General features: G+C 38.6%; 1 pseudogene; it reads right to left on the bottom strand.

The window, feature by feature from the left end:
• Window positions 1-9843: 9843 nt before the first annotated feature.
• Window positions 9844-10325, bottom strand: LOC125095282 (iron-sulfur cluster assembly enzyme ISCU, mitochondrial-like; annotated as a pseudogene).
• Between the last annotated feature and the right edge of the window lie 681 nt (window positions 10326-11006).

Below are 11006 nucleotides of genomic sequence, written 5' to 3'. Positions count from 1 at the left end.
TGTAACATTTGGTTAATCACTTAACTTTTTTGTGGTACGTTTTTTCCAATCCATCATGTGACTATTACAGTACCTTCTGCCTGCTGATGTACAAGAATGTTTGGGTGATTCATTTAATAATTGCTAGGAAGAGCTTTGAGCTCCTTAGAGGAAACCAAGAACAAAGATTTAAGTGCTATTATTAGTTACAAAGTCTTATTGCATTGCTCGAGTCTCTGATCCCCCCTCTTTTTTTTTTTAAAGTTCAACTGTTTTTCTGTGGCTTTCTCAATTCTACCCTAGTTCCCTTTACACAATTGCAAGGTGCAATGATACCATGTATCCCAAACGACAGTGCTATAATCACATTAGCACCTTGAATGAATGTAAAAATATAGAAAAGTGAGAGGATTTTGAGCCTGTCTTAAGGCAACTAAAGATAACACTTAAGGTAGCTTGAGTATTAAAGTATTAAAGAATTGAAGAAGGTAATTAGTGAGAGACCAAAATCAGTCAGGAACATACCAAAATGTTATGTCCGGTGGCACTTGACATATGACCCATAACACGATGTTCTTGCTAAGAAAAAAGGACAACTGGTTCCAGGATGAAAGAGAAACTTCTTAGTTCATATTGTTTAATACAAAAACTTTTGGGTCTATTTAGATGTCAATGATCCACTTTTATTTATTTATTTATTTTTAAAATTTTATTTATTTGACAGAGATCACAAGTAGGCAGGCAGGCAGAGAGAGAGACAGAGAGAGATTGGAGGAAGCAGGCTCCCTCCTGAGCAGAGAGCCTGATGCGGGGGCTCAATCCCAGGACCCTGAGATCACGACCTGAGCCAAAGTCAGAGGCTTTAACCCACTGAACCACCCAGGTGCCCCAACGATTCACTTTTAAAAGAATTGCCCACCAAATGATACAAACTTTATGGAGACTGTCAGAGCCTCTTCAAGGAGTAACTAAGAGATTGCACTGGGGCCTCGCCATAGGATTTTGGGGCAATGGGAAAAATGTGTGATTCATTGGAATTCTAAGTCTTATTATATTCTTTCAGATTGAGAAATAATGTGGGATATTTGCTCCCTCATGGCTCTTCAGATTTTCTTTTTTTCAACCCAGAACATATAAATATTTATGTCATGGTTTAAGCTTTCATGGCTCTAAAGAGAAGGTGAAGATTGGCTTGTACCTCTAGCTCTGCTCTCCCTCCCCTGAGAGCTGGCCTTATACCTTAGAGCAGTAGGTTTGCATATTGAAATGCCAGCTTGACCTCACTGCCTGAAAGGCCAGCTTGACCTCACTGCCTGAAAGTCTTGAATGTCAAGCCCACAACAGAATTAATTAATTTCTCTTACATGTTGGTAATTTCCTGTTACTCTCCTAAGTAATGTTAATTTTAGGTACACCCTTGCCATGAGAGGATGTTAGGTCCTCCTTATTTTAGCATATTCTGGCATCTATATTGTCATCATCATATACTGGTGTCATATGCTGTCATTGTTGTCCCATTCCAAGAACTCATAGAAATGGTGGCCACCTGAAAGAGGCAGGGGTCATACCAACTCAGTTCATGGTTACTGAAGCAACTATTGAGTCAACAGAGAAATTGCAGATACTTAATATAAACAGCTATACTTTAATCATGTAATGATAATAATTTTTCTTTAAGACATTGGAGAGTAAATTAAAATGAAGGCAAAGGACAGGGCATGACAGTAATATAGGACTACTCTTTCCCTCTCTGTGGTATGTGCCTTATCTGCCTCCTATCTTATTATTATTTTTCTTTTTTTAAATTAACATATAATTTATTATTTGGCCCAGGGATACAGGTCTATGAATCATCAGTCTTATGCATTTCACAGAACTCACCATAGCACATACCCTCCCCAACGTCCATAACCCAACCACCCTAACCCTACCCTCACACCCCCAGCAACCCTCAGTTTTTTCCGTGACATTGAGTCTCTTGGTTTGTCTCCCTCCCGATCCCATCTTGTTTCATTTTTTTCCCTCCCTACTCCCCACAACCCCTCACCCTGCCTCACTTTCCTCATATCAGAGAGATCATATGATAATTGTCTTTCTCTGATTGACTTATTTCACTTATCATAATACCCTCTAGTTCTACCCACATTGTTGCAAAGGGCAAGATTTTGTTTCTTTTGATGGCTGCATAGTATTCCATTGCATATATACACCACATCTTCTTTATCCATTCATCTGTTGATGGACATCTAGGTTCTTTCCATAGTTTGGCTATTGTGGACATCACTACTATAAACACTGGGGTGCACATGCCCCTTCGGATCACTACATTTGTATCTTTAGGGTAAATACCCAGTAGTGTGATTGCTGGGTAGTAGGGTAGCTTTATTTTAAACTTTTTGAGGAACCTCCATACTGTTTTTCAGCATGGCTGCACCAGCTTGCATTCCCACCAATAGTGTAGGAGTGTTCCCCTTTCTCCGTGTCCTCACCAACACCTGTCATTTCCTGACTTGTTAATTTTAGCCATTCTGACTGGTGTGAGGTGGTATCTTACTGTGGTTTTGGTTTGTATTTCCCTGATCCTGAGTGATGTTGAGCACTTTTTCATGTGTCTGTTGCCATTTGGATGTCTTCTTTGCAGAAATGTCTGTTCAAGTCCTCTGCCCATTTCTTGATTGGATTATTTGTTCTTTGGGTGTTGAGTTTGATAAGTTCTTTGGATACTAGCCCTTTATCTGATATGTCATTTGCAAATATCTTCACCCATTCTGGCAGTTGTCTTTTGGTTTTGTTGACTGTTTCCTTTGCTGTGCAAATCCTTTTGATCTTGATGAAGTCCCAATAGTTCATTTTTGCCCTTGCTTCCCTTGCCTTTGGTGATGTTTCTAGGAAGAAGTTGCTGCGGCTGTGGTTGAAGAGATTGCTGCCTATGTTTTTCTCAAGACTTTTGATGGATTCCTGCCTCACACTGATGTCTTTCACCTATTTTGAGTCCATTTTTGTGTGTGATATAAGGAAATGGTCCAGTTTCATTCTTCTGCATGTGGCTGTCCAATTTTCCCAACACCATTTGTTGAAGAGACTGTCTTTTTTCCATTGGACATTCTTTCCTGCTTTGTTGAAGATTAGTTGACCATAGAGTTGAAGGTCCATTTCTGAACTCTCTATTCTGTTCCATTGATCTATGTGTCTCTTTTTGTGGCTGTTCCATATTGTCTTGATAATTACAGCTTTGTAATAGAGCTTGAAGTCTGGAATTGTGATGCTGCCAACTTTGGTTTTCTTTTTCAACATTCTTCTGGCTATTCGGGGTCTTTTCTGGTTCCATATAAATTTTAGGATTATTTGTTCCATTTCTTTGAAAAATAATTGGTGGTATTTTGATAAGGATTGCATTAAATGTGTAGATTGCTTTTGGTACCATAGACTTTTCATGATATTTGTTCTTCCAATCCATGAAAAGGGAATGTTTTTCCATTTCTTTGTGTCTTCCTCAATTACTTTCATGAATACTTTATAGTTCTCTGAGTAGAGATTCTTTGCCTCTTTGGTTAGGTTTATTCCTAGGTATCTTATGGTCTTGGGTGAATTGTAAATGGGATCGACTCCATAATTTCTCTTTCTTCTGTCTTATTGTTGGTGTATAGAAATGCAACTGATTTCTGTGCATTAATTTTATATCTTGACACTTTATTGAATTCCTGTATGGGTTCTAGCAGTTTTGAAGTGGAGTCTTTTGGATTTTCCACAGAAAGTATCATATCATCTGCAAAGATAGAGAGTTTGACTTCTTTGCTGATTTGGATGCCTTTTATTTCTTTTTGTTGTATGATTGCTGAGGCTAGGACTTCTAGTACTATGTTGAATAGCAGTGGTGATAGTGGACATCCCTGCCATGTTCCTGGCCTCAGTTTTTCCCACTGAAAATGAGAAGCTCTCAGTTTTTCCCACTGAAAATGATATTCACTGTGTGTTTTTCATAGATGGCTTTGATGATATTGAGGTATTAACCCTCTGTGCCTACACTGTGAAGAGTTTTGATCAATAAAGGATGCTGTACTTTGTCAAGTGCTTTTTCAGCATCTATTGAGAGAGTATCATATAGTTCTTGTTCTTTCTTTTATTAATTTATTGTATTATATTGATTGATTTGCAGATGTTGAACCAACCTTGGAGCCCAGGAATAAATCCCACTTGGTCGTGGTGAATAATCCTTTTAATGTACTGATGGATCCTATTGGCTAGTATTTTGGTGAGAATTTTTGTATCCATGTTCATCAAGGATATTGGTCTGTAATTCTCCTTTTTGATGGGGTCTTGTCTGGTTTTGGGAATCAAGGTAATGCTGGTCTCATAAAATGAGTTTGGAAGTTTTCCTTCCACTTCTATTTTTTGGAACCATGTCAGGGGAATAGGTATTAATTCTTCTTTAAATGATTGGTAGAATTCCCCTGGTAAGCCGTCTGGCCCTGGGCTCTTGTTTTTTTTGGGAGATTTTTGATGACCGCTTCAATCTCCTTACTGTTTATGGGTCTGTTCAGGTTTTCTGTTTCTTCCTGGTTCAGTTTTGGCAATTTATATGTCTCTAGGAATGCATCCATTTCTTCTAGATTGCCAAATTTATTGGCATATAATTGCTCATAATATGTTCTTATAATTGTTTGTATTTCTTTGGTGTTGGTTGTGATCTCTCCTCTTTCATTCATGATTTTATTTATTTGGGTCCTTTCTCTTTTCTTTTTGATAAGTCTGGCCAGGTGTTTATCAATCTTATTAATTCTTTCAAAGAACCAACTCCTAGTTTTGTTGATTTGTTCTACTGTTCTTTGGTTTCTATTTCATTGATTTCTGCTAGGATCTTTATTATCTCTCTTCTCCTCCTGGGTTTAGGCTTTCTTTGCTGTTCTTTAGCTTCTTTAGGTGTAGGGTTAGGTTGTGTACTTGAGAGCTTTCTTGTTTCTTGAGAAAGGCTTGTATTGCTATATACTTTCCTCTCAGGACCGTCTTTGCAGTTTCCCAAAGATTTTGAACAGTTGTGTTTTCATTATCATTTGTTTCCATGAATTTTTTCAATACTTCTTTAATTTCCTGGTTGATCCATTCATTCTTTAGTAGGATGCTCTTTAACCTCCACATATCTGAGTTCTTTCCAACTTTCCTCTTGTGATTGAATTCTAGTTTCAGAGTACTGTGGTCTGAAAATATGCAGGAATGATCCCTATTTTTTGGTACTTGTTGAGATCTGATTTGTGACCCAGGATGTGATCTATTCTGGAGAATGTTCCATGTGTACTAAAGGAGAATGTTGCTGTTGGGATGTTGCTTTGGGATGGAATGTTCTAAATATATCTGTGATGTCCATCTGGTCCAGTGTGTCATTTAAAGCCTTTATGCCTTTGTTGAGCTTTTTTTTTTTTTTTTAAAGATTTTATTTACTTATTTGACAGACAGAGATCACAGGTAAGCAGAGAAGCAGGCAGAGAGAGAGAGGGTTAAGCAGGCTCCCTGCTGAGCAGAGAGCCCAATTCAGGGCTCGATCCCAGGACCCGGAGATCATTACCTGAGCTGAAGGTGGAGGCTTAACCCACTGAGCCACCCAGGCACCCCCCTTGTTGATCTTTTGCTTAGATGATCTGTCCATTTTAGTAAGGGATGTGTTAAAGTTCCCTACTATTATTGTATTCTTGTCGATGTGTTTCTTTGATTTTGTTATTAATTGGTTTATATAATTGGCTACTCCCATGTTAAGGTCATAGATATTTAAAATTGTTAGGTCTTCATGTTGGACAGACCCTTCAAGTATGATATAGTGTCCTTCCTCACCTCTTATTATAGTCTAATTGATCTAATTGATCTCATATAAGGATTGCCACCCAGCTTTCTTCTGATGTTCATTAGTGTGGTAAATTGTTTTCTACCCCCTCACTTTAAATCTGGATATGTCTTTGGGTCTAAAATGGGTTTCTAGCAGACAGCATATTGATGGGTCTTGTTTTTTTACCCATTCTGATACCCCGTGTCTTTTGATTGGGACATTTCATCCTTTTACATTTAGGGTAACTATTGAAAGATATGAATTTAATGCCATTGTATTGCCTGTAAGGTGACTGTTCCTGTATATTGTCTCTGTTCCTTTCTGATCTGTTACTTTTAGGCTCTCTCTGTGCTTACAGGACCCCTTTCAATATATCCTATAGGGCTGGTTTGGTTTTTAAAAATTCTTTTAATTTTTGTTTGTCCTGGAAGTTTTTTTTTATCTTTCTTTTTATTTTCAGTGACAGCCTAGCTGGATATAGTATTCTTGGCCACATATTTTTCTTGCTTAGTCCTCTCAATATATCCTGCCAGGCCTTTCTGGCCTGCCAGGTCTCTGTGGATAGATCTGCTGCCAATCTAATATTTCTACCTTTGTATGTTATGGACCTCTTGTCCCGAGCTGCTTTCAGGATTTTCTCTTTGTCACTAAGACATGTAAATTTTACTATTAGATGATGGGGTGTGGACCTATTTTTTTTTTTTTTTTGAGGGGGGTTCTCTGTGTCTCCTGGATTTTAATGCTTGTTCCCTTTGCCAAATTAGGGACATTTTCTAATATAATTTGCTCCAATATACCTTCTGCCCCTTCGCTCTTTCTTCTTCTGGGATCATAATTATTCTAATATTCTTTCATCTTATGGTATTACTTATCTCTCAAATTCTCCCCTCGTGGTCCAATAGTTATTTGTCTCTCTTTTGCTCAGCTTCTTTATTCTCCATCATCTTGTTGTTTATATCACTAATTCTCTCTTCTGCCTCATTTATCCTAGCAGCAAGACCCTACACTTTTTATTGCACCTCATTCATAGTTTTTTTTTAAATTTCAATTTGTTTAGATGTTAAATCTTTTATTTCTCCAGAAAGGGATTTTATATCTCCAGAAATCGATTCTCTAATATCTTCCATGTTTTTTTTGAGCCCAGCTAGCACCTTGATAATCATCATTCTGAACTCTAGTTCTGACATATTACTAATGTCCGTATTGATTAGGTCCCTAGCCGTCAGTACTGCCTCTTGTTCTTTTCTTTTGTGGTGAGTTTTCTACCTTGTCATTTTACCCACATAAGAATAGATGAATGAGAGGACAAAATATTAAAGGATAGCAATGACCCCAGAAAAATATACAGCAAACAAATCAGAAGAGATCTGAAACTGGGGGGAGAAAAAAGGGGGAAAAAAAAGAAAAAAATAATATATGCACACACATATATATATTAGACTGGTGAATAGAACAGAACCACACACTTCGTTTTGGGTGTATTTTGGTCTGTTAGAAGATAATACTTCCCAAAATTTTAAAGAAAGAAAAACATATATATACAAAAATAAGGGTAAACACAATGGAATATGACTGTAAAGATGAAATTTGAAAAAGATTCTAAAAAAGGGATTGATAAGATAAGAAGTTGGTTGAAAAAAGAAAAAAAGAAGAAATAATGTGATTGGTCTGGAGACTAGAATAAAGCTATGCGCCAGATTTAGGGTATATTTTGATCTAATTAGAAGAAATTTTATCCCAAAAATTTAAAGAAAGAAAAATCTGTATGTATACAAAAAATAAAGTTAAATGCAATGAAGGGATGAAATATGACTATAACAATTAAAATTAAAAAAGCTTTTAAATAAGTACTGATAAGATAAAATAGTTAAAAACATTAAAATAGGAAAGAGGAAAAATTTAAAAAATAGAAGGAAAAAGTAAAATTAAAAGAATTTAACTTTGAAAGACTAAAAGATCATAGAAAAAAACCATGAATTCTGTGTTGCTTTCCCCTAGCTCTGGAGTTCTGCAGCTCTCATTGATTAGTGAACTGGTGTTGGCCAGATGTTCTTACTGCTCTGCTGGGGAAGGGCCCTTTTGCAGAGAGTATCAAATGTCTTTGCCTGAGATGGAATTGCACTGCCCTTGCCAGGGGCCAGGCTAAGTAATCCACTCAGGTTTGCTCTTGGTAGTTTTTGTTCCCTGAACCTTTCCGTACAGCTTTGGAGGATGGGAATGAAAATGGCGGCTTCCTAATTTAGAGTCCCATGGGAGGCAAGATGTGAGGGCCCCACTCCTCAGTGCACCCTTAGAGAAAAGCAGTCAATGCCTCCCATCTCCCTGGTCTCTGGCTACACTCCGTGCTCACCTGGCCTGTGACTGAGTGTCTCTATCTCTCTTGCATGGCCCCGTTTGGAGCCTCCAAACCCAGCAGATTCCTGAAGCATACTCCTGTGCCTCTCCTCCTGGAGGAGGAAGAAGGAGGAGGGAGGAGGAAGGAGGGGTCTTTCTGGATCTGCCACTTGTCAGGTCCCTGCTTGAAGAGCAGTGGTCCATCTATGCCTTGGATCATGGTTTAAGGTAACCCTGAGCTGAGACTCTACTCCTCGGCTCCATCTCTTTAGCTGGCTTCCCTTCTCCAATACCTGGGAGCTCTACCACACTCAGACACCCCTGGTCTTTCTGTGACCCTGTGTGTCCTGAGACCTCACTGTCCCCGTGAGAGCTCCACCCCCAGCTTAGCCTCTGGAGTGACGTCCTTCCATGGAGCAGACTTCTAAAAGTTCTGATTTTGTGCTCTCCTGCTCTCTTACTTGCCAGCCCACTGTGGTCTAGTTTCCTGCCACTTCGGATTCACCTCTCCACAAGTCCTACTGACCAAGTGGTCGATTTTTCTTTTCCTAGAATTGCTGCTCTTCTTCTCTTCTATCTCCTGTTGAGTTTGTAGGTGTTCAGAATGGTTTGATAACTATCTAGCTGAACTCCTAGGACCTGATGATATTCAGTCTCCTACTCCTCTGCCACCTTGCTCCTTAAATTCCTGTTTCCTATCTTATTTTTAACATTTTTCCATGAAGCATTGTTTTATTAATTTCAGTTATACACAGTGATTAAAAAAGATCTAGGGAAAAAAAAATCCCATATAGAGGCCCTGGCAAACCATATATAACTGATAGATAAAAATTAACACCAAGACATCAAAGGTGTTAGGTTATTGCTCATGCATTTACTTTTTTTGGGGGGGGTCAGTCTATTATTTTGCAAAGTACAATGAAAAGAGATGGCTCTCTCCTTTCGCTTTTCTCCCCCATTCCATAAAATTGTGACACACATCTGACCGTCTCTGTTCATGGATTTTACTGTTCAGTTTGCTCAGAAAAGTGAGCATGTCATCACAGTCCAGCCCCCAAGGGGCTCTGGGCAGGACCCTGGGGTGAGTGAGGAATCCAAGAGAGGCTTATCAGAGAAAAACATGGTTTTATGTTCATATATATATATATATGTATATATATATATAATATCTATTTATCTATATTTATATTTATATATCTATTATATAATAAATAATATATCTATCTATCTATCTATCTATATATTTATCTATATATCTATATATGCAAATCTGTTTTATGTACAATAATTGGTTGTATCAAAGAATCATACCAAGGCCTTCTACTGGTAATCTTTCCCAAGACATATTCTTGGGAAATGTAATGGGATTCGTACCAAGACATATTCTTGGGAAAGGTGATATTAGATATTTGCACACTTCATGGACTACCACACTTGAGACTTTGTGACTGATTTCAGTTTTGAGGCCATGCACACAATTCAAAATATACCTAAGCTGGGTTAAGGTGATAAAAGTGGGCTGAAAGAGACCACAGGACTTAGAAGGAGCAATCTGTGTATTTTGCTTGGGAGCCACCAGATGACTAGCAAAGGCTGTGCACAGTTTCAGAGCACTTTTATTGCAGTGTGGGGCACTGCTGAGCACCTACAATGATTGCACAGCAGGTGGACAGACAGCAGGTAAGACCAGCTATATGCTTTGCTTTTCTGAGGGATCATTCCTTCTTCACCTCTCTTTTCGTTGCTTCTTGTTTTAGTTTGTAATCTGCTAGGGCAGGCTTGATTCCATCCTTGGCCAGTCTTGGGAGGCACAGTCCTTGGCTATATCTGTGTTCTTGATGGTCAAGGCGTTCCTCTATAGTGTTCCCTTATACCCATTCAGTGGCTAAGGAGCTGGAGGCAGGAGCAGACCCACAGCCTGATGCTTTAAACCTGGTGTCCACAGCTTTACCCTTTCCATCCACTTGAATCTGCAATTTCATTAGGTCACCATATGCTGGAGTCCCCACCAATCTGATTCCACCCTTTTTTACTGCCTTATCAAGGGACGCCACATTTCTAGGATTGTCTTAATGTTCAACAACCTCCTTGTGATCCAGCCGGCCGCAGCCAACAGTTTCCGGGTAGGCAGGTGTGGGCTCCGGGGCAGCAGGACTGATGCCACCTGTTTCAGCCTACCTGCTCCAGCCGCTGCCATCTTGGGCTTTTGCATTGACTTTCAAAAAATGGATTTTAAATAAATTAAAGAGGGTATATTTGCTTGTTATGAAGTAATTCAAACAGGACCGTTTTAAAGTTAATATCTTTCAGTGTTCTATGTGTTTTCCCCCAGTCAGGTGGTGTCATTGTCTGTGAGGCTCCGGTCCCATTTCCCCAGGCTAAGTGAATAAAGGGCCTTTCAGAAACCTTGCTTACACACACACACGTGCACACACTGTGCATACATATCCATCATATCTTTCTATATATCATATTATTTATACCATTTGTCATATCTTGTATATGATAATCTTTTTAATTTTGACCAAAAAATGGATCATGTGGCGTGTACTATTTTGTAATTTATCTTTTGCATTACACTGTGGGCATTTTTCCATTTCAATATGATGAATCTACCACATTTATCCTAATGTCTGCAAAGTCGTCCCTTGAGATGTATCCCAATTTATTTCAACAATTCCCAAATGACTGACATTTGTTTTTGGTTCCCAGCTATTAGCAATATACTACAATAAGCATCTTTCTTTGTAGGTATAATCTCTGTGCATTTTGTGGAGAGCATATATGTAGGATAAATACCTAGGAATGGAATTCCTGGACCAAAGATCTATGCATATGAATTCTGAGAAATATTGGCAAAGGGAAAGAGGCTGCATAT

This window comes from Lutra lutra, chromosome 1 (genome assembly GCF_902655055.1).
Source record: "Lutra lutra chromosome 1, mLutLut1.2, whole genome shotgun sequence".
NCBI classification, from domain to species: domain Eukaryota; kingdom Metazoa; phylum Chordata; class Mammalia; order Carnivora; family Mustelidae; genus Lutra; species Lutra lutra.
This window is presented reverse-complemented; position numbering and strand designations above follow the sequence as displayed.